General features: G+C 40.5%; 1 protein-coding gene and 2 non-coding genes across 3 annotated transcripts in view; 2 read left to right on the top strand and 1 right to left on the bottom strand.

The window, feature by feature from the left end:
- Positions 1-24,037, top strand: part of LOC138242792 (zinc finger protein 271-like) — a 781,993-nt gene that overhangs the window by 491,619 nt on the left and 266,337 nt on the right. The window lies entirely within an intron of this gene.
- Positions 12,474-12,567, bottom strand: trnai-uau (transfer RNA isoleucine (anticodon UAU)). Its single transcript has 2 exons — positions 12,530-12,567; positions 12,474-12,509 (listed from the first exon to the last, which is right to left on the bottom strand). It is a non-coding gene; the product is annotated as a tRNA-Ile (tRNA).
- On the top strand, positions 12,827-12,898 carry trnat-cgu (transfer RNA threonine (anticodon CGU)). The gene has a single exon. It is a non-coding gene; the product is annotated as a tRNA-Thr (tRNA).

The following is a 24,037-nucleotide window of genomic DNA, read 5'->3' as shown; positions in this document are numbered from 1 at the left end:
TGTTTTAACTGATTTAAAATATAATCTTTATAAAACAGACAAAGGGTTTATGTGTCGCGCATGAAATTCACACACAAGTAAGGAAAGATATCGCGCTTAGGAAGAAATCCAGAGTGCAGACGCCGGCGATTGAAAACAACCACATACAGCCTGTATGTGCTCTACCACTGAACTAAACTTCTGACAACTACTGTATCTTTATCTGCAGCACTTTCTTTTAGGAAGAGTGAGGAGTCTACAAGCCTAGAAAATAAGACAACTAAGTGAAAGATAAATTTTCACTTCTTGATTAAAGAACATAAAAAACACCTTTCTTCCAGCCAGATTCAAACCAGAGAGAAAAGAGTTCCCAGCTGTTTCCACTATATTCCTCCGCTCTTACAACTGAGTTATCGAAAACACAGGAAGCCCACCTTTTGTCTTACATAAAGCACAATGTAGTGCAGTGGTCCTATTTATTTAAATCCCAGTTCGAAATCAAATCTCATTCCCATAGTCCTGTTTAGTTTGAATTTAAGCAGTTGTAGCAGCAATACTTGGTAATAAGACAGAATTAAGCGTTGCTGTGCTTTCCTAAATGAGGCCCCATCTCACTCTCCATCTCTGTGGTGCAGCCACAGAGAAAGTATTCATGCAGGCTGATTTAAGATATTTTCTTTTGATAAGGGACAGCTCCCAAACAGGGATGCATTTAGATAAGCCTGGCTATCATGATCAATGGTCATCCATTGGCGCCTATCTGTCTAGGGAGTGCCAAATGGACATCTGGACTGCATTCCTAAGTGTCAGGAGTAAGTGACTCGTATCTCACCTTGATCAACCAATCAGGGATTTGCAGGGCGTGGTAACACCACGTGGGTCTCCAATGCCCGCCAAAATCTCAACCAATCAGCACACATCTGTGTCTTGGTTAAAAAGGGAGCGCAAGCTCAGATCGGGGCTCTCCTTGGCCATTTTCGCGCATCCTCAGAGACAATCACATGATAACTGCTGTTGTCTGCACTGGGACTTGGACTTTGTTCTAAGCGCGAGGCCGAGGATCCCATACGTACTCAGAATTCTACCAACGTGAATGCTCCGCTTGATCAACGGCAGCCTACAGTTGGACCCTCGTCGACAACCTGAATAGCTTATTCAGTAGCAGCGCTGGTCCGGGAACGAACCAGCTTCTTCCCGGGCAAAAGAGTGACTTGTGCGGACTCGCGGTCACACTCTGTGCATAGATACTTTCTACTAGCCAGCTGGACTGCTGGTAGATCCCCTCGGAGCAATGACTGCCCTGCGCGTCGCAGTTAGATTCCTCCGCCCGTCCAACTCCGAGCTGCACCTCTACTGGTTGGCCGGTAGCCAGAGGACGCCGGGACAACGCCCATTGGACAACCACTGGAACCAAGGCTGCAACAGAGCCTGTCAGCTGGTTTGGTGTTCGTGCCGGGAAATTCCAAATCCATACACAGTGGATAAGTAAACCCCATGTCCTACATTGCGTCTCGAGAATTCAATTGTACCTCAACACAAGTTGTTATCAATTTAATTCACGAGTATTGCATTTACTTCCGAGTTTAGAGTAACAGTGGGTAATAACGCTGATTAGCGATTTTGTAACCGAACGATATATATTGACATATATTCTCTGTTGTGTATCTCTTTGTGTTTGCATCTCTTCGAGATTATATACCTTGTATATTGATAATCCTCACAGTAAGGTCTGCCGCTTGTATCCAGGCAGACTGGTATATGTTTGGTGCACAATTTATATTAATAACTGTATCTCGTGTATTGAACATGTGTGTGTGCGTTGTTAGTTGTTCTGACGATTGATTTTCTAAAAACCACAGCGAACCACCTCGTGATTACTGCTACATGAATAATTGTCTCAGTAAACCCATCAAACCTGTACACAGCTAAGGAAGAGTAGCTCGGAAAATACCCAACTCAACAAGCGAGCGCATTGGTTGCTCTTGCTCTTAATGCAAGGAGCTGTTTTTTATTTCACATTCATCATTATTATCCAAAAACAGCTGCACAACTGGTCGCATTTGTGATTATGTCACTTCTCTGCAAAACTGGAAACTACTGTAGGTTTATGTAGCGCCAATACATTTAGCTGCTACTCCTGCTGCTACTCCTTCGTCCTGTTTTAAAAAAAAACATAAACAATTTTCTAATGAACAACTCATGAATTATTGCCAGGATCTATATTTAGCGTTTGGTAGTGATAACACTGCAGATATTGATTGAGTAGAAATTCATGATGTATTAACAGCTTTATCTGAAGCGAGAAGTCCTAGAACGCCATCTATGAAGTTTTAGGATTCATACCAAGAAATGCCTTTTATTTCCCACCCCAACTGCTGCTTTGGCATTACACATTATGTGAACATTACCAGTTTTGGTAGCTTCTGGGCACGATTTTTCTAAATTGAAACTTATTACAAAATTCTTGTAAATCAGGACTAATTTTAATATCAAATGAAATTACTACAGAAGAAAAGGCTTAACTGAAATATGAATAAGACTATGCAAGCCTAAAAAGTAGAACAATTCAATTTCTATAACTTATTTTTAATTTTTTTAGAAATTGGCTCACACACTGGAAAAGACTAACGTTTCTCTTTGTTAGAGTATGTGAATAACAGTTTAACCCCAAATGTTTGTAGTTGTGATTCTGTTAAAATTCAATAAATCGTCTATCAACAGTAAGAAATTATAAAGAAAGAAAAAAAATGTTTTATTACATAAACTATAAGACAATGAAGAGAGTTTACTTCGCTTTTTTTCTTTTGACTTATGCGTTCAGGATCCGAACCCATCTGTGGACGGTTGTGTTTCTTGAATCTCTTGTAATCATCAAAAGTCGTTGTTTTGTGCTTCAGTTTTTTCTCGAGTTGTACCATGGATATTTTATATGATCAATACTTTACATGCTCTTTTGCATTTTTCTTCACATACAGAAAAAGTTCAAGTTGTTCATATCACTGTGCTGCACATTTACGCTGGACCACCTGTAACAGTAGAGGACACGCAGTGAGGAATTCGTGCAGCTTTCAGCTCAGTGCGGAGTCCAGAGGGAGGGCTCGCTCGCTGAATGATCTCTCAGGAAATCCCGGGTGAGATTCAAAAGGTAAACCTGGCTCTCTATGAACACGAGCAAAGAGTTCTCACTCAACAGAAGATTGCAATGTGAGTACAGTAATATAAAACACCTGAAGATGCCAGGGATTGAACCCCGGACCTGTGGAGCAGTAAGTGACTTGTAACGCTGACATAAGAAATACTTACATAAAGTGCTTTTACTGACCATATTACAAATCACAGGAAGTAAGGTCTTAAAACATTGGGCAGTAGTGGGATTTAAACCCACGCCCCTGAGAGAGTGGAGCCTAAAATCCAGCATATTAGACAATTCAGCCACACTACCTCTGGCCCCTTCTCCTTTCCTCTCGTTGCTGAGTATAGGTGCCTTCATGCAATTGAGCCAGTTTTGAATCCCAGCCAATACATCTCCAAATCTTTTCAAATGAATCTGTGATCTTGTAGCACATCCTCTGAAAGAAGCAATCGAAATTGGAAACGTCTTCTTCAACACTGAAAAGCTCAATTAGGACGAAGCAGTTGTACACAGGACAGCAGTACCGTATATGTTCTTGATTGATTCAGACTCGTTCTCAGTGGTTCTTGCTCACCAAATAACTTAAAAGCTGAGGAAGAACGCTACGAAAAATACTAATCAAAATACAAAATAATAATCATTATTAACCAGAAACAGCAGAAAAACTGGTCACATCTGTGATTATGTCGCTTCTCTGCTTCAGCAAGGTCAATAAAGGACTCTCTGAAAGTAGTAAAACACTGAAGAACTGCAAAACTGAATTCAAAATCATATTAGGAATTCTGAGTGATGCCTGCTGACATGCAATCCAATACGGATGTTGTCTTTAAATAAGAATTCTCTATGTTTCCCTGCCTTTTCCCTGGAGTGAAACTATTGGATTGAAGGAATTCTTATCATAGGTTTACAAGGTGCCGTTGATATTTGGATAAATCTATGAACTCGTGATTTTTATATACTTTAAATATCGGCCATATGCACAGAATAAAATGACAGTACTAATGATTTTTCCTGAGACGAAGCACAACTTATCTTTCCAAGACAGCTGATAAAGGCAAGCCAGTGGATACTCTAGCAGAACATGGAAAAACGTTCAGCTTTGTAACCAACAAATTCCCCATTTAGATCTGACATGTGAGGTATGCTTTATGATTGCTTGAAGTGAAACCCACAATCTCTTTGGAACTTAGACAAGTTATTTCTGATGGAGCCCTATGCGGAAAGACTTAATCAGCTCTACCCCTGAGGATGACTCGACTCGAAAATGCAGAACATTAACGTTTCACAGATAAAAGGAGCACAACCGACATTAAAATTGAGGGCGCATTGTGATTTGCACTGACTCAAAAGTGATCTTGGTAGACAAACTTCCCTGCTGAAGGTGGAAAAAAGAATTTGTGTTGAGAAGAAGAAACACTTTTTTCTCCCTGCTTTGATGTTAAGCTGATAAAGTAGCTTTTAACACATTGCTCCACTTGGTGGTTGTAACACAAAAACTCTTAGCAGCAGTGGGATTCAAACACACACCTCCAACAAGACTGGAGCCTTAATCCAGCACCTTAGACCACTCAGCCACACTAACCACTGTGTCCTGTCTCTTTGTCTCATTACTTGCCCGGAGGAAGCCGGGTGGCTTTTGCTCTTGTCCAACAGTGGCGTTATGACTATGGAACCGACTGCACCTGCTTTTTCTGAGATGCTTCCCCTCTCATGGTGAGATCTCGAATTCTTAAACACCTCTGGATAAAGTTCTTCTGTGGAGCAGGCTACAGACCTCTGCGTACAGCACCCTTGATGTTGTTTTATTTCTATAGCAGCACCCATCCGGAATTTGTTTTTGTTTTACTTTTTATTTGAACAACAAAATAGATTCAATATAAACAAGAGCACATATAACGTATTAATAGACTCGTGAGGGGCACATAAATAATACAATCAGACTTTATGGAAAAAAAAGTTAAACAAAGTATATTTCCTCAATTACAGGACAGCACAAACAGTTCTTAATGCAGAAATGGAAGCCTGTCTAAATTTTCCTTTCTGTTAAAGACATTTCGGGAATCACTTTTTTTGGGACACTGATTTTTCTCCTTTGGGGAGCTAAAGAAGACTATAGGGTGTGGCACAGTGGTAGTGCAGTTGATTCTAGCTCAGAAAGTTGCGCGTTCAAATTAGGTTGGGGTCAGCTAAGAGTTTTTCACCATCTGCTGGTGCTGAACGCAGACTTCTCACCATGTAGTTGAGTTCTTCTCAATATCTCAGCATCTCCAAAACATCATGTCCAACTTTAGAGACAGCTACATCAGACAATGAAAGTTTGAGACCACTTTATTATTACAGGTTCTAGCAAACCTGAAAGCTAAGGCGTTTCAGGCCACTTTTTTAATTAAAAAAGTGTCTGAAGCCTCTAAATAAAATTAGGCTTTTTTAATTGTGTATGAAATTCACTCCCATGGGCTCTGAAAGGGGAAATATACTGTTGGGATCCTCGCAAGTGAGGTGTCTCTTCTTGTGGTGAAGCACAGTCATACCTGACTTGTCCGGAATGACCCAAGACAGACTTTATCCAGAAGCGACGGCACCACTCCAAGTAGAATGAGAGAGAAACACAGCACGACACGGGGAGTCAAGAGGCTCCCACAATTCACCTTTCCTCACATTACTGATTTCTTCACTAACATTTTGACCGTTTTACAATCACAATGACCGTTTCACATTAAATAAGTTTTTAAACCATCAATATTTAAGAAAAAAAATAGTACATTTTTTTCCAATTATTAAAAAAAACATTAAATGCCTTGATTGCATAAAGTTTCACAGACAGAAGCAGCACGCCAGCACAACCAACATTAAAATGGAGGGCACACTACGATTTGCATTGACTCAAAAGTGATCTCGGCAGACGTCATTCCCTGCATAACGCAAAAGGTGGCAAACCGCATTTGGTTTGAGTGGACGCAAGAAAGTTTTTGTTTTCTGCCTTGATGTCAAGCTGACAAAGTATCTTTAAACACTTTGCTTAGTTTCTCGAGGGACTGCCAAAAAGCAGCTCCCTCCCCTTTGAAGTCAGTTGGAAGAGGGTCGGTTACCACTGTACTGTGTCTCTTTGTCACATTACTTGCTCAGAGAAAGCCAGGTGGCTTTCGCTCTTCTGGTCCGACTTAGTGGCATTACGACTGTGTAACGAACTGCACCTGCTTTTTTTGAGATGCTGCCATTCTCGTAGTGAGATCTAGACTTCTTTAACACCTCTGGATATAGTTCTTAAATGAAACAGGCTTCAGACCTCTGCGTACAGCACCCTTGATGTCATTTTATTTTTACAGCAGCCGCATCCGGAAAGTTGTGTCTTTTACGTTTTATTTGAACAACAAAACTACATACAATACAAACAAGAGCACATATAACGTATCAAGAAAATCTTCAGGGGCACATGCTATAATACAATTACACTCTATGAAAAACGTTTACACGACGTTAATAAAGATAAGGTCCGCACAGCTTGTTCTTACATTTCGAAAGAGTCCGTATATACCCCTTTACGTCTATTTTGAACTGTTCAAACGTAGGACTCTTCCCAGACCATTTCACTTTATACCACATTCCTAAATGAGGATGCATCTCCCGTTTTAGAACTATTTTGGGCGGTATGGCTTATACAACACACCCACAGTATTCTAATGGTGGACTGCAGATCTGTGCTATAGTTCAGTCGAATTCGAAGGATCCAGCAATCGTACTGGATTTGACTAGGATTCTGAAATGTCACTTGCAAAAGTATTCAGGTTTGCTTGAACCTTTGATAAAAAAAAGTGATCTAATCTGAAACTACCCATTTTACAATCTCTGAGGTAGTTGTCACTAAACTCGGACGTGATGTGGCACACATGTGCCGTGTGCCTTTACTTTTCTAAAAAACTGGTATCGGGAAAAGTTTCTTAATATTTCTTTTGATTAGCATGCAAGAAAATGTGATCATTACCTATGGAATTTCCCGCCAGCGTGGAGCTTGAATTCACAACCTTGAGATTTAGTGTTCAAGAGTCACAGAAGAGGTCGGCCTGGTCTTCAGTTTGCCAACGATAAGCTCCGGCAGTGCTCCTCTGTAAAGCAGCTTGTTTGGATCGGTTATGTGGGACGGCATTTCGATACTAAGATCATTTGCAGTGCACTCAAAAAACATAGATGAAGAAGGTGTCACAGTAAGGTGAACCCAAGGGCGAGGGATGTTCCTGCTTCGTGTACATCTACACCACCTAGCAATACAAACGGGGTGCTAGGGCCCCTCTACATTACCACAGGCTCTGTTTGTCTCCCAGAATCACCAATGCACACACAGACCAGCGACAAGCATTTGTATTGTATAAGTGCCCTTTTTATTTTCCAACTACATTCACATTCACTGTCACCCAAAAACACAACGAAAACAGAATTCACAGCAGCAAAAGGTCCTTCCCAGGGTCAAAATGAATACAGAGGGGCAGCAGTCTTTTCTGTAAAATACATGAGAGAGGTTACTCGATCGTCTCTACTTAGTACCTGTAGTCTCTGATGGCCCACTTTGAGGAGAGGGGTATCGCCCAGTCCTATTTCCCCAGTCTCTGTTCAGGTAACAATAGAAATCCTCTGCGACTATATTACATTCCTCTCAGTTTGAATCGGCTAACTGTGCCAGTTTCCTTGTTCCTCACCTTCAGGTGTTAAAAGTCTCTGTACAGTACCTCTGTTCCAATGCCAATGTCTCTCGTTGTCGTCAGTTACTGAACCAGTAGATCCTTGCCTCCAGGTATTAGAAGTCTCTGCAGAGTTCCTCCGGGGTCTTGCACTCTGCAGCGGGGTCTTGCACCCTGCAGCTTCCTTGTGCTGCCTGTGTCGTCTCCAGGATCCAGTGGGAATCGGGAGCCCCCTCTGTTCTGTCTCAGGTCTTTTTTATCCCTCTCCTTAGCCAATCCCTTTCAGGGGGGTTTCCACTGTCCCTGTCAGAATCAGGTCTGCCCAGTATTTTTCCAGGAGGAAGCTTGTGTTGTTTGAGGAATGTGGGAGTGCTGAGCTAGGTGTCATGGAACCTTATCAGTTCACCCCTTGGTCTGGCTAAAACTGGCTCAGCGACTCCTCACACCTCCAAGTCTCGATACCTAATTGCTCCCTGAACGACTTGGGTTTGACTGTTTTTACTGACTGTTCCTGTATTAATTGGGACAACTGCAGTCACCCCCTTGAGTGAGAGGCAACATTGACACCATCCTGGAATTCAACATAACCTAATCAATCACAGCCTGTTTCTGCCTCAATAACCCACACCCTGTAACACAAATCAACATAACCCAATCAATCCCAGACCGTGACTGCCTCAATGACCCACATCCTGCGACACAAGCTTCACCTGGAGCACAATGGCTGTGTTTTCAGCTACGGAAACTTCCTGTTGACAAGTCGGTGTTTGTGTTGCTTTTTCTGCTCAATGGAGCTGTATTAATGCAGGCACACGTGCTTCCACGGCAAGTTATTTTATTAGTGCTCACAAACCAACACACTGCAGACACCTCTGATACTGTCACTGCTTGTGGACCCCGTGTTCCTGCCGTCAGCCTACTATACCATGTTCATGCACATCTAGAAATATTACTGCTGTAGTACAGGAGCGAAAGACGAAACGAAAGCACACCCAGTTTAAAAAGGCACATCTGTCAACTGCTGAACTTCACAAGGATGGGATTCATACCCACATGTGCAGAGCACAATGGATTAGTAGTCCATCGCCTTACCACCCCACCACCTCATCCCAGAAGTTAGCCTCCTGACATGAGTTAGTACTCAAGATGGTCGTCTTTCCTCTACTCAAGGATCATTTTCCTCTTCCACCTGCGATTTCACCATTTTCCTTGAAGATGTCAAACATAAAAAGCATATTGAGCTCCTTGGACTTGAAATTACCAGATAAAAGCCATTTCTCATCACTTGCTCAGCGAGCAGGCGCAGCGCACACAGAACGCAGGTATCTCAGAGCGGTGTGTCTAAGAGGCTGTAAAAGGATAGTGCTCTGTTGGTGCTGTGGCTTAGCTGGTTAACGTGCATGTCTAGTAAATAAGTTTCTGGGTTCAAATCACCACAGTGCTTTTCTCCTCTCTTGCCATGCAGAGTTGGTCGTTGTGGACAGCAACAGGTGTCTGCCTTAACTTTAATGGAAGTGTTCATTTCTGGAACAACTTTTTTAAAAACAAATTCCACACATATTGTGATAGATAAAATACTAATCTTCCCTGTCAGTGCAGAATAATTAGTGCCAGCTGGCATGAAAACGACAAAAAAAACATTTTTGTCTTTAGCGTAAAACCTGTGAATGTAGAAGAAAAGATGACGAATGTCAATTTTTATGGCACCGTGAGCTTGTCCTTCAGTCAAACACGTAGGTAATTCAAACACACCCAGAGATGCACTTTGAATTAGCTTTGACCTAAATACTATCTACTCCAGATGTGATTGGGCCTCTTTCCACATCCTGATATATGCAGAGAACACAAGCTTTTGGCACGAGTGAATATAAATGTAAACATAAATACTATTCAATATATCGGAATTTTGTTTACCTGGGGATCCTCAAATCAGGAGTGTAGAAAAGAACACCGTTAAACACCGGGAGTGCAGAACATGATAAAAGTGTTCTTTAAACAAAAAGTGAAAATAGTGAATATGTCTTTCACTTAGATGTTCATTGAATGCTCAGTAAACGATAAAGCAGAGGCTCGTTTTGTGAATTCTCCTCGCATCAGATTGTCTTGCTTCGACCTTTAAATTGTACACTGTGTAGACCCTTCACTCTCCCTAACTCAATTAAAGAGCTGCAGGCAAAAGTGCCTATCAGTTTAGTTCAGTGGTAGAGCACTTGCATCTCGTGTATAAGGCTTTGTTTTCTACTGCCACTCTGGATTTCTTTTTAAATGCAACATCTTATCTGTGATTGTCTTTCATGTGACATCCCCCGTGTGTGAATTTCAGCATGACACATAAAATCGTTTGAGATGCTATTTTTAAAACAGACCAAACGAAAGACCTAGTAGCTAAATACAAGTAGAAAACACATGAATCTAATTGAGAAAATTTGGACTGGAGCGATGTATAGTATTGTAATGGTTGGGGGTTCAGGTGGGCACCCTTGCCATTGCCACTTAAGTCAGCCCCCCACCGTCGGGGACTCAAACCTGCGACCGCCACCATAGCTCAACAGGGACCCAGCCGCTTGAGCTTAGGGACGGACTCCCTTTAGTTCAACAGGCTGGGTCCCTGTTGAGTGATGCCAGAGGTCTGGGTTTGAGTCCCTGACGGTGGGGGACTGACCTGATGTGGCAGTGGCGAGGATGCCCATGTGAACCCTGGAGCGTTACATTGGTGTCAGCAGTGGGATGGGATAGCCCTTTGCTGAGGTTGGTGAGTTAAGCGGGGGAGAGTGTAACGCATACGGCCACCATTGAGTGTGTAAGAGCCGGCTTACCAGAGCGGTGATGTCACTGCCCTTCCCTGTAATAGCAGGGCCACAGCCGCAGGACTGAAGGGAGATTGCTCTTTAGCTCAACAGGCTAGGTCCCTGTTGAGTGATGCAGGAGGCCTGGGTTTGAGTTCCTGGTGGTGGGGGGCTGTTGTGAACACCGGAGTGCTACGGTATTACTAATAGCAGCACAAAGCTCACAGTGGTGGCTTTAGGGTATCAGAGCCAGTGGTGCAATGGATAATGTGTTTGACTTTGGCTCAGAAGATTGCAGGTTTGACTCCTCCCTGGCTCGTTAAGCTTTTAAACTACACTTCTCAGCGTACACAACCCTTCTATCGACTGGATGAGTCTCCCGTTACGTCTCCAATTCTTTCCGCACATTCTGCTTGTTTCACCACCGTTACTGTTGGACCACAGCCACAGAATCGAGGAGAGATACGGTTCCGATAAACTGTCTTAAATAATCATGTTGAAAAAGGTGACAAAGTTTATTTTTCTTTAACATAACCTTACATTTGCCTGTTCAGTTCAAGTTATTTTCTGTACCTGCAAATTCCTCAATTTTTCTGCTGTCTCCTGAGACAGACATGTGTCAAATCACAATAAGTAATACAATCTATTCAGTTAACACCCAGATGTAACAGAACACATTTAAGACTTACACCCCCTTTAAATATGTATTTCCTTCATTTCAGTTTTCTTACCTCCCCAGGATACCTGAAAGTTCACTATCCCATATTAAGGACTGTACATGCATTACCGGTAATACAGCTACTAATAAAGATATACATTAATCTTAATTATTAATAAATTACACTTTTATTAATAAAGACATGTATTCATCAAATTCATTGTGAATAGTTGTGGTGTCTAGAAAACAATTTTAGCTACAGTAAATATTTCAAGCAAGTGGTGCGTATGTTCGTTACTTTGTGACTATATTATTTCCACTACATTCAGAACAGTTCAAATGCGATCGACTGTTCCTCTACTGAACTACATAAACCCTGTGAAGAGGTGGTTTAAGTTAGTCTCCTACATCGGTAACATCTAATGGGCAGCATATGTTATTTTAGGTTTGTTGCAATTGAGAACAGGTTTAGTAGACAAATTTCAGCAGCCACGTTCGTTGCAATGACCCGTTGTAGGGTCATTGCCAATCAGCTGCAAGAAAAAAAAAACATCATTTGTGCCTTTATTTAAAAAAAAGAAAACAGAGTAGTAGTTTATGTGGTAATTTCAGGTACAATGTAAGAACTTAAGTTAACTAGTCCCACAGTAATGCGTGGGGTCCTATCAATAGAAAAAAAATACTTGTAACCCAAAAACACAACAACCACGATGCAAGAAGCCTTCCGGGAACCTAGGTAAATCACTGTAGTAGTCTAACGACTACAGAAAATAAAATAAACAAATACTTAAAGGAACAACTTCAAAACAAAAAGAACATTAAAAACAAATCTGGGAAACAACAAAAACAGAATCTAATGCGAGAGCTTTTTCAAGTCTTCGGTACCCCATCGTGCTCCCTTAGTCCCAGCAGACCTCTCGTCTAAGAAGATATCTCTCATCTATCTGTGTAGAGATCAGCTGGGGGTCCACAGCTGATGGGAATTTAAGTAGTGACCTGCGTCAGCTGCAAAGGAAAAAGTATAGGTTTATACCATGCTGAAAGGAGAAGGAAACACAACGTGGACCCTTCTTCGGGTGTGACGTGGAATAAACCTTTACCTGTTCCTTTGATGTTAATTTAGACTGGATCTCCAGCAAACACCTAACAAGCTACAATCCCGTTAGATAAGGTGTTAAGGACGACCTATAAGTAACAGTATCTAAAGTGGACGGTTGCTTTCGGTAGCTAAAGACAGGCCACACTGCTCCAGGTGAGGCTCGAACTCACAACCTCGGCATGACTCCGCTGTGCACTGCTGTATAAGTACCGCGCGCTGACCGATTGCGCCACTGGAGCCACGTAGATTGCTTTCCCTTCACACACTGACGTTGCACAAACACAGGGTGAAAACGATTTCGGCATGTTTTCCGTCTCTCCGTGGGAGAAAGGGACAGTAAAAGAGCGAGGAAACTACAAGGGAAGAAAATGAAAAAATTCTTGAAGCCAGCTCCACAGAAGAACTATATTCTTTACTTCTCCTGCCATTGCAATTTGCGCACAGATTTTTTTTTTCAAAATGTATTAGCCTTGATGGGAAAAAAAAAACTAGACTGTGTGCGCGGTGGCCAAGTGGTAAGGCATCGGTTTCGTAAACCTAAGAGCGCGGGTTCAAACCCCGTCCGTGCCTGGTTTGCGTGCCACGATATACCTTTATCTAAATCGTCAATTGTCTTGCAATGTAGAAATCTCTGTAATAATAAGAAAAGAAAAGTAGTTAATAATCCTTTGACAAAGTAACGGGCATCCTCCACTGCTTGTCAGGATGGCTGAGTTGTTTTAGGTGCCAGCCTCAAGAACTCAATCGTGTGTAGTGAGAGTTGTTATTCACAACCCGGATTTCTATGGAAGCCCGTTTCCGCCAGGGAGTAAAAAAACAACCCGCTATGGTATCTCAGAATTCCGATTTAGCAACTCAGAATTGCGACTTAGTAACTCAGAATTCCTACTTTATATCTCACATTTGCGACTTCGAAATAGCCCATATTTCAATGTCTGTCCTTTTGTTATTGTAACGGATTCGGGTTGTAGGGCTTGTGCCCTCGCAGCTCCCACCCTAGTTCGTGCCTCACTGCATTGGCTCGAACCCAGGTCTTGCCAGCTGAGCTAAAGAAGACCCTTTTAAGTAAAAAAAGACATACAATGAGATATCATAGCGCGTTTTTTTTACTCCCTGACGGAAACGGGCTTCCATAGATTTCCCTTCATGTTCATTAAGATGTTTAATTTGTATGTTGCTTATATAAGAACAGTTTCTTCAAAAGTTCTGTCAATTAACAGTGGAGAGCTAGCCGATGTACGTTTTCATGAAAACTCTCTTTAAGGCGATTACAAGTATCTTGAGCAAATCTGCGTCATATTTTTTTAAAAAAAAGTTTAGCTCAAGATGCAACAGGAGTATAAATGAATTCTCCCGCCCTACATTCCAAGATATGGAATCTTATTTTTCTTGAAGTGTCTGATGTTGGTCGTTATTGGAAATTGCCCGGTGATATCGACTCAGGTACTCAGTTGTTACGTGCTGTAATTCGATACATGCAAAGCATTTATATTCCCTCAAATTATTAATAAGGCCAATAATGTATTAAACATTACATGCCACTTTTTCTCTAGATGATGTTCACGATGGAACAGTGAGAAAGGCATGCCTAGATATGCTTGAACCAGAACCTTACTATCGTTTTAGTCCCGACCTGACCGCACTGAGCAATGGTACGACAGAGACTCCAACAGGTCGGTTTTCTCCTTTTACAGTTTTTGGGAAAAAAATAATCTGCACTTTTAAGCAAGTATTTTATTTCAAATTTTGCAAAGTGTAAGTTTTTCTTGGAAAACGTTGTTTCAGAAAGAAACTGAGTTGATGGGAATAGCCCTGTCAGTAGAATATCGAACGTTTCATCTCAGCTAGTTCTTCTGTGGAGCAGGCTTCAGAACTCTACGTACAACGCCTTTGATGTCATTTTATTTCTACAGCAGACGCATCCGGAATGTTTTTTTTTTACTTTTTATTTGAACAACAAAATAGATTCAATATAAACAAGAGCACTTATAACATCAGTAGAATCGTCAAGGGTACATAAAATAATAAAATTACACTTTCTGAAAACGATTAAACTAGGTAAATCAAGATAAGGTCCGCACAGCTTTAATGTTCTTACATTTCGAAAGAGTCTGTAATTACCCTTTTTCGTCTATTTTGAACTATTCAAACTTAGGACTCGTACCAGACCATTTCACTCTACGTACAGTATATCTCTTTTCGTAACGAAAATGTATTTCCTGTCTTAGAAATGCTCTGGGCGGTATGTCTTGCACGTGGACTGCAGATCTGTGATATTGTCGAATTCGAGGGATCCAGCAATCATACTGGATTTGACTGGGATTCTGAAATGTCTCTTGCAAAGGTATTTGTGTTTGCTTGAACATTTAATAAAAAAGTGATCTGAGACTTCCTAGCTTCCAGTCTATAATCTCACTGTAACTAAACTAGGATGTGATGTTTCGCAGATGTGCAGTGTGCCTTTACGCTTGGCATGTTCAAGACTATTCGTTGCGTGAGCTCCTCACTGCGTGTCCTGTACTGTATTGTGATTTCGTTGAGATTATCTACGAGGAGTACAGCGACTAGAACGCCTTGAACCTTTTTTTCGGTATATAAAAGAAAACGCTAAAGCACATACAAAGTAACTAACATTTCCTATATGTAGGTTTTCTGATTATATCTCTACTTTACTTAAATACCTTAGTGACAGGCGATTCTTTCCGATATTTGTTCAGGCGCGGTTATTGATCCCATACTAAAGATTATTTTTATAAAGAACATGTCACCTGCAAACTCGTATCGAGAAAGTTTTATAATATTACTTTTTATTTAAAAAAGTACATTTATCATAACCTATATGATTTCTTACCAGCGTGGAGCTCGAATTCACAACCCCGAGATTACGTGTTTGGTACTAGTTGCGCCACAGAAAATTGAAATCTCTTATTCATATTAAATACTGCGGCTCCTGTCCTTTTCTTCTCGTCAGAGAAGAGGTCGGTCTGGTCTCCAGTTTACCAACAATAAGCTCAGGTAGTGCTCCTTTGTAAAGCAGTGTTGGTTCACATTGCTTATATGGGGCAACACATCAACTCGATGATCGCTCGCTGTACACGCATGCCCCCCCTTCACTGAAATAACATAGACGAAGGAAACTCTCTTGTCTTGGGCTGCTGTCACCCGGATTCAAAGCGCGGGTAGTGCGGTCACAGCACAAAGTACGGTCCACTATACCATCGCGGTGAGCTGGGACAGACTATCCTTAATTTTATTCAAATGCTCACAGTGTCTTTAATCTGATGGATTCATATACCGTGCTCATGAGAAAGTCACAAACCTGTCATCTACACACTGTTCCCAGAGCTGGATAAGTTATTCCAGATTCTACAGCTCTCTAGCAATAGTGGAAATCAGGCTACATAAATGGAGAAATTCTCTTCAAAATGTGGAAATATATTCCCGAGACGAGTCCTTTCTCAAAGGTCAACTCTGCTTGTAAGTCACCCCTCCCCACATCGCGCGGTGTAGCGGTTATAACCTTCTAAAGGGCTTCAGTGAGAAAGCGGGCAGAAACAAAGCGATCTCTTTCATTTATACGTTTTGCACGCCTGACGGGGTTTTACGGTGCTCTTTTCTACACTGAACTGATCATTTGGACATCGTAAGGGAAGAGAGACACATTTCTATGTAATCAGGAAACCAGGAATCCTAACCGTTAGCCCGTTAGTGCCACAGAGAAAAAAAAAACGTTTCAACGAGATAAAATTGCAGGATAAACACATTTTTTTTCTTTTTCGTAGCGTTTGTGTTTTGTTTGATTTAGCGAATTTTATACACTTTATTTCTGACACATGAGTTAAAAGGCTGGTAGAGTATATTTAATACAAGAGCGCTGAACAACAATTTTCATCTACCGTATTGTAATGTTTTTTTTTTTAAAAAACAAGTTAAATGGATATATAGTAAATGTTTTTTTTTCATATAATAGTGTTTATGGTCTGAAAAACATCATTCATTATTTAACGGACATTTGGTATAATTAAAAAAAATACTCATTCACGAATGTTAACATTTTTTACAGTAACGTGTTCTATTGTGATATTGCGCCCCGTGCAGCAATATCACCAGACAGTTTAATGGTCTTAGTTCAAGTGGGTAGCTGCGCCAGCATGCGTAGGCTGCAAAGGAACAAGTAAAAGGTTTATTCCATGCTGAAAAAAAGAAGAAAGAGAACACAACGTTTCGGCCGTGGAGCCTTCTTCAGGTGTGAGAGAGACAGGGCAGTAGGCAAAGGTAAAGTAGCGGGAGAACAAAGGTTGGGAGGGAGGAAGAGTGAGAGGCGGGAGCAGGGGACATAAAGAGAGGCCAATCAAGAGGTGTGAAGTCAGAATGGGTGCAGAGAGGTATGAAATGAAGCTTCCAATGAATGGAGAAAATTTAAAAGAACAGTAGTCTGTCGTTAAGGGAAGGGAGAATGTATGATCCTAGCTGCAGAATAATTTTAGTTTCGGTGGTCTTTCTGATGTATGAGTTTGGAAAACCGTCTTTGAGAACACTGGTGCCCGGCTAGCTCAGTCAGTAGAGCATGTGATTCTTTAGGTCAGGGGTGTGGGTTTGAGCCCCATGTTGGGCGGTGTCCATCTCCTTATTAACAAAGTTTCCTGCTCATCCTTGACCCTCTTACACCTCGATGGTACTGAGCACGGTTTTCCAAACTCATACATCAGAAAGACCACTGAAACTAAAATTATTCTGCAGCTAGGATCACACATTCTCCCTTCACTTAACGACAGACTACTGTTCTTTTCAAATTTTCTCCATTCATTGGAAGTGAAGAGAACAGAACTTAAGCTATTATTTATATAAATGTAGCGTGAGGCTTTAATGTGTTCTATAAAATCGAGGAGTCAACTGGATAGATTTGTTAAATATTTTAGTGATGGGTCTCCGTAATTGTGGTTATCGGAGGAAAGCAGGATGAGGAGGAAATAGATGGCACCCAAGCATGTTAAAGGAAAAAACTCAGCATCTTAAAAGTGATTTATGATGGTTTACAGTCCCTTTTCTGTCCTGTGGCTGTGATCCAATGACTGTGTTGAAACAGCCAGGGTTGTGCTAGCTCTTGATGGACTGGTATGCAAACCAAATGACAGACAAGCAAAGCGTTGTTTTACAATTCTGAAAGCTCGTTCAATGTGGCTTCTTGTGTTTTTATGACTCCTGTTATAGTGCTGGTCTTGTAATGTTGTTGGATTGTGCCCAGGTGTCAGAAGATACCGTCATAAAGGATAAGCACGACTTGGCAAAACAACACGCCAGCAAGCACTTCCCCACTTTGAAAGGAAGATGTTGGAACAGATTAAAGAGCTTAATCTGAACTGACACAGGAGAGAGAGAAAATCAAAATTCAGATAAGTAAGCACAAGGCACACCCTGCTAAAGAAATGTATTGCCTTAAAAAAATGCTTAGAAGGTCAGAGGAACAATTGTTTTGTTGTTGGTTTTTTTTATTGCTCAAGTATTTTTATAAGTCTAATTTCCAGCTCTGTTAAAAATAAAACTTTAACTTTACTGGTTATTAGTCGGTGTCTTTTGTGACGACTTAGCTATAACAATGGGTTTGCTTATTCATCTGGAGTGTTAAACAAAATTAATGCTGCAATAATACAGTAGTGTTTAATTTCAAATGCACAGCTGCAGTTCTCATTTGTTTCATGACTAATTACAATTGGGTATCTCATTAATAACAATGTAGCCTCATAAGATGAATTGTAGCCTAAATGCAATTCTTAAATTAAAAACTAACTGATTTGCCAGGAAATTTAGTTTGAATATAAACAAGAAACAGAAAAGTAATTGTATATTAACATGGCGTATGTATTATCCTACTAATCGGAAGTGTTCTGATGCACAGTCCCCTGCAGTTCGGGCTAATTAGTACAACAACGCCGAACCGGATTAAGCACAAGTTGAACTGAGCTCCAACTTTGTTCCACATGTTTTTTGCTGCAATTGAACTCAGAGTGGGAGATGATCTCCACAATGTACCATACTAAATTGGTACGCGGCTGTGTTGTAACTCGGGAAGTCCATTGCAATTGACCCTATGGGTTTATATACATGGGTTTCTCTACATCCACTACCATAAGGGAGGAATGGTGAGTTAGAGGGAGGGCACCAGTTTGGTTTATCAAGAATTCACCAGACTGAGTAGAAGTACAGATCCAATCATTCAAAATGTGCAAGGTATGCTGCAGTAAATCGCAGTGCTCGTTCTGCAAAGAACTGTAGGATACCGCATGATGTATCATAGTAGGGTGAAATATCTTGTAAAACCACCAGGTGGAGCTATGAAAGCTCTCATGTGCAGCATTTGGTCTGTTGCCAGAAAACACTTGGTTTTGAATCCCTGTCAATGCTGAGGGACAATTGTTTGTCAATTACAGAATTTAACAGTCTAAACGGTATATGCAATTTAATAATTTTAAGCTTTGTATAACATTGTTAAACATTAAACTGATTAAAATGTACACTGAAGTGTTATAGAGGACACATGTTGTGTATTGCCTCTTACAATTAAAAAAAACATTCATTTGAATGTGATATGAAAGATATTAATAATGAATAACACTGGATAGGCTGTAAGCTCAAAATAGTACTGTAGTCCACTTTCTTTCTAAACATCTGCATCAATTTGTCTCATTCACCTATGATTACTTAAACATTTTGCCTGCCCTTTTCAGCTATAGTTTTTTTGAACCCAGCTCCTGGCATGAGTTTTCCTTTAACAAAAAAAGGAAAATAGTTGGATTTACACTTGTAAGAAACTTTCTGATTTTAATGGGATATGGAATATATTAATAATAAATGACATTGGATGGTCTAAATGGAAGATGTATAGAGGAGACATGTTGAGTCTTTTCTTTTCAGCTTGAAATTAACTTTTGCCTACTACTGTATATTCCATTGCAAACTCTTTATGCAACGCAGCTCCATACTTCTCTCAAAGTCTAGGCTAGGTGTTGCACCCCACTGTGTTTATGTAGATTAAACAGTTCTGCTGGGGGAGGGGAAGGAATTTTCATGCTCTGGTCTCATTGTTGCCCTTTAACATAAGGCAACCAGCAATCAAATGTCATGTTTTTCTGGACTGTAGTTTTAAATCGTGAACAAAGACGTGCCTTATGCATACGGTGTGATGTTGTATTTCCCACAAGCTATACTGTAGTAGCTTTAAAAGTATACATTTGTCCTGTATCAAAGTTTAACTTGTTCAGAGCACCCTACATTACAAACTGAGCGAATTCAACAGTATCGACGGCTAAAAGCAACATGTCAAAATGTTCCCAAAATAACAAGTGAATGAGTTGAGGATTCGATAATAGAGTAATCATAACAATAACTCCCGAGTTGTTTCATACAATCCAAATGAAAGAAGGACACTTAAATAAACATGAAAAGACTGTTTTTTCATTGACGAAAAGTAACGTCACACTCTCTCTTGTTTAATCTGATTGTTTTATTGCTGCACAGACTAAAACCAGAGAGAAAGAGCACCTCTTTCTTTGAAGCATTTTGTTTATCCTATCATGTATCAGTTTCCAATCACACAAAGTAAGTTTTGAGAATCTCCAATTCAACATGCCTATGTGTTCGCGGAGAATGCAAGGCAAGGCCCTTTTCCCTCTGGACCAGTCAACATTTACGGATGTGGTTCACTCCCAGTCACAAAATTACAAAACAGAAGAGCGGCGTAGCGGTCGGCTCTGGCTGTCCCCTCTGTGCCGACACACTGCACATTCAATCCCCCACTCCTCTTGGCTGATGGGCAAAAGGTGGACATCTGGGAGAACTGTACATGGCATTGGCATCTGTGAATTCTGCTGTGTAGATAGTGCTTCCTGAGGGGAGAGAAACAGTGGGGATGGCATCAGCCAATTTCTGGGTGGTGGTGAGCAGAGAGGACATGATGGAGTGTCCTAAGGTGGTGTGTGCTCTGCTGGGGGTGGAGGGATGTGTGGAGATATGCATTGCACCAGGCACAGCAACCTGTGTGGCAGGGAGGGGCACTTTTCAGGAGATGAAGTTCTGTTTGGAGACCCGCTGCTGTCGTAAACACTCCAAACAGGTGCTCTTGCTCTTTTTACAAAACTTTTTACTTGCTCTTTTTGAAAACAGAGACCCACAGCCTGTGGCAAAATAACGGAATCCATGTAAGAAATAACATCACACAGGAGTATTCATCAGTTGCGGAAGAGACGTCAAAATCTTTTTTCATCCATCTTACTGCTTTCTTTTTTACTGTTCCTATAGTCTTTGAATATTGTTTAGTGTGTGCGAGGCTTCCTGAAGAAGAGGCTGTGAATAAAACATTTATAATAAATTATACATTCTAGCACAGCAAAAATACCTTGGATTTTGAAATACAATCGGGTATTTCAAATGAAGCCCCTTTGTACTTTGCAGGCCAGAGCAGCTGAAGCATGACATCTCTTCCTGTAAAAAGTCTTTACCAAGACTCTAAATATCTGACTTTCAGTTTGAAGTGGTACAGCGGATTCCAGGGCATATTCATTCTTGATTCAGGATATATATGAGTGTGCTAATGGTTAAAACTGTGTTTACATGAGGTACAAGCCGTAACATTTTCATTCCGAAAGAAAGCCAGTCTGTGCGCATTTCTCAGCGTGCACATTGTCAGGAACAACAAACCCACAGTGCCAGCAAACCTATCGATAGCCTGTAGGTACTGTCATTGACCAGGTTAAAGTTAGCTTGAAGTTTGAAAATGATTTTGGCACACCTGTAGCATTTTCACAAAACCTCTTAGGGTTATGAAAACACTTGCTTTGTGTGCAAACTACATTGTGACCGTTTTCACAGCCTTCACTGTCATTTTTAAGCCATCAAAACTATTAGTGAGCTAATTATCTTTTTAAACCTCTGGTTTTTCATTGATGTGTAACTACGCACTAACTGGAACCCGGGGGACTGCTGTGTACACACGTTCACAATGCAAGAAATACTGGTCAATACGGCTTTGTGTGAAAAAAAACAGTATATCGCCATAGGAAGCAGGACAGCGCAGTCTCCAATTACCCAGACTGTATGCACAGGAATAAAGCTTTGTTTGATTTCTGAAACCCTTTCTTAATGTCTTGTTTTCATTCAGGTAAGGGTCAACTATATATACACTATAGTGCTAACAGCGGGAAAATTAAATATATTCATTACTCAGCAGCTTAATTAAAACAGCTCCAATGATGTTCAAACCGATTTTTTACACAGAAGACTAATACAGCTTTGCATTCTGAATCTCGTTTTCTCATGCTTTTAATTAATGTGGCATTCTGCGCTGGGATAGGGGTATGTTGTTCACAAACCAATAGCATTTAAACTACAGCACCCACAATGCTGCAACCATGTGTTTTACACACCAGACAGTCCCCCTCACCTTATACAACCTTGCTTGGGGTTGTGAAACCTTTTTTTTAATTATTTTTTCAATACGGCACCATTAAACATGCATTACACTGGGATGGGGGGGTGCTATTCATGAGTCAAAAGCTTCATCACAACATCTGAAAATTTTAGATTTGACATTCTTTTTATTTCACGCTTTCTTTTAGTTTTTCCTAATTTCACATTTTAAATAAGCTGTATCTGTAGCAAATCACAGTGAAGGTGTGGTATGCAGATGTGACTGTGTAACCATCAGGCACGAAGGAGAGAAAATCAAAAAAATCTCTGGGGGTCCAAGGCCTGATGATTGACCTCCCCTCCAGGTATGACAAGTAGTTACTAGAAACAGTTCACATGCACCACCATGCAGATTGACACGGTGAATTCTATTGCCTGTATTATGTCAGGCTAGATATTAATGTTGAGTATGTCCCATCCACTGGGTTGAGCAGTACAGGATCTTGAGTTTTGTAGGGACTCATATCGGCTGGGTTCCTTGCTTCAGAAATCCAGGAGGATCCCTTGTCATGCGGAACAGAGCTCAATATCAACCAAAGGCACCGAAGAGAGAACAGTGGCAGGCATGGTGTGGAGAAAAAAAATGGGTTAGACACAGAAAAAACAATTGCAACGTGGTTGTCTACTTACCCACCTGATATCTGTTTCTGCACTTCCTAAAGAATTAGATCACTCAGGATCAATAAGACTACAGAGATGATGTAGAAGACTACAGCATTGTTAAATATGCTTGTAGGTATGGGGCATCCTTAATAAGGTATGACATATTTCTACAATTTAGGGGCTGTGTGCCTAAATGCTCTGCTACCTGCTCGCTATTATTAATGTAATCTGTTTATTGATCTAGACAGCATCCTGCAAATGCCATAATCTTACTGGAAGAAAAGGATCATTTTGGTGTATAGGCTGTTCTTTTTTGATGAGTCTCCAAGCCTGGAGATGTACACGGTATGATATTGAAAGTCAGTGGGGTTCGGACTTCGATGATGTGATTGTGTTTTATTCTTTCGGTTAGAATCCTTTTAGTACTGTGTCCTGTCTGAAAGGTACTGTAGAGATGGTACTATTTGGGTAACCTAATAAGGAATCACGTTAGATACACCTCTGTTGGATAGAAGCCAGTTTTCTTTGATCTTTCTTACATCGGAGTGGAATAAATCATGTCATGGTGACATACTGTTGATTTAGAATTCTTTGCACTACTACTTTGATGTTAACACTGTGTAGTAATCATATATAAAAGGGACTGTGTTGTGTTATGATGAACTTTTTTACCGTTTTCATAATACTTTGTTTGGTTTCTGGCAATAGATAACAAATGGTTTCTAGTGATTTTTTTGTGTTCTAGTGTTTTTCATTATTTTTTCGCAAAGTGTCTGAAAGTTTACTCTTACCCAAGAGATTTTTGGGGGAATATTGAAACTTGTACTTACATGTCTTTTGGAGTTGAATTCTGCTGAGAACACATTGACAGTCTTCTTGAGTTTCCAGCATGTCTTTTATGTAATGCTTGGGAGTAGGGGGTGGTTGCTCACTCATCAATAGTGCCTGAAATATAAAACCGTAAGAAGGGTTACGAACTGCAAAGAATCCAAAGAGTATTAATGGGTCACAGATCAAGATCTAGGTATTTGCAGAATTTGACAGATCTCTCTTGATCAAACTCCTTTTTTCTTACTTTGTGTTTTTATAGCAAGACATTATATTGTTTCTGTGCTAAATGGCAAGCTCTTTAAGGTGTTCATGTTCGTGCCTTTGTTTCTATATTATTGGAAAGAAACCTAGTAATTGATTTGATGCATCCATATCTAATCATCAACCTGATACACAGTAATTCTATCTTCGAGATGCCTGTGTCATGTAATAAATTGCAAAGATTATCAATAATCTTTTATGCCTTTTTATGCCTTCTTTGGAGTGTTTTTTGAAAAGGTATCTCTAATTTATAGAACCATTAATGCCAGAACATAACCCTGAAATTCAAACTTCCTAACAATAACAAACAATTATAACATCCACTGAAAAATGTCATCCTATGTTTCTGTTGAATCTAAAACTACATGTCCTGCTTAAAAAACCCTTTCATAGTGATAGTTTGCATGCAGAGCATACTCACCAAACTGGGGTTGGCAAAATGTACATATCCACGTTACTTCATTCTTTGTGCTTTCATACTCTTCTTTTGAGATGCACAATTCATGGAACCAGTTTTCACAACTGTCACACTGGACCTACACAGAGTAAACC

This window comes from Lepisosteus oculatus, chromosome 14 (assembly GCF_040954835.1).
Source record: "Lepisosteus oculatus isolate fLepOcu1 chromosome 14, fLepOcu1.hap2, whole genome shotgun sequence".
NCBI classification, from domain to species: Eukaryota; Metazoa; Chordata; class Actinopteri; order Semionotiformes; family Lepisosteidae; genus Lepisosteus; species Lepisosteus oculatus.
This window is presented reverse-complemented; position numbering and strand designations above follow the sequence as displayed.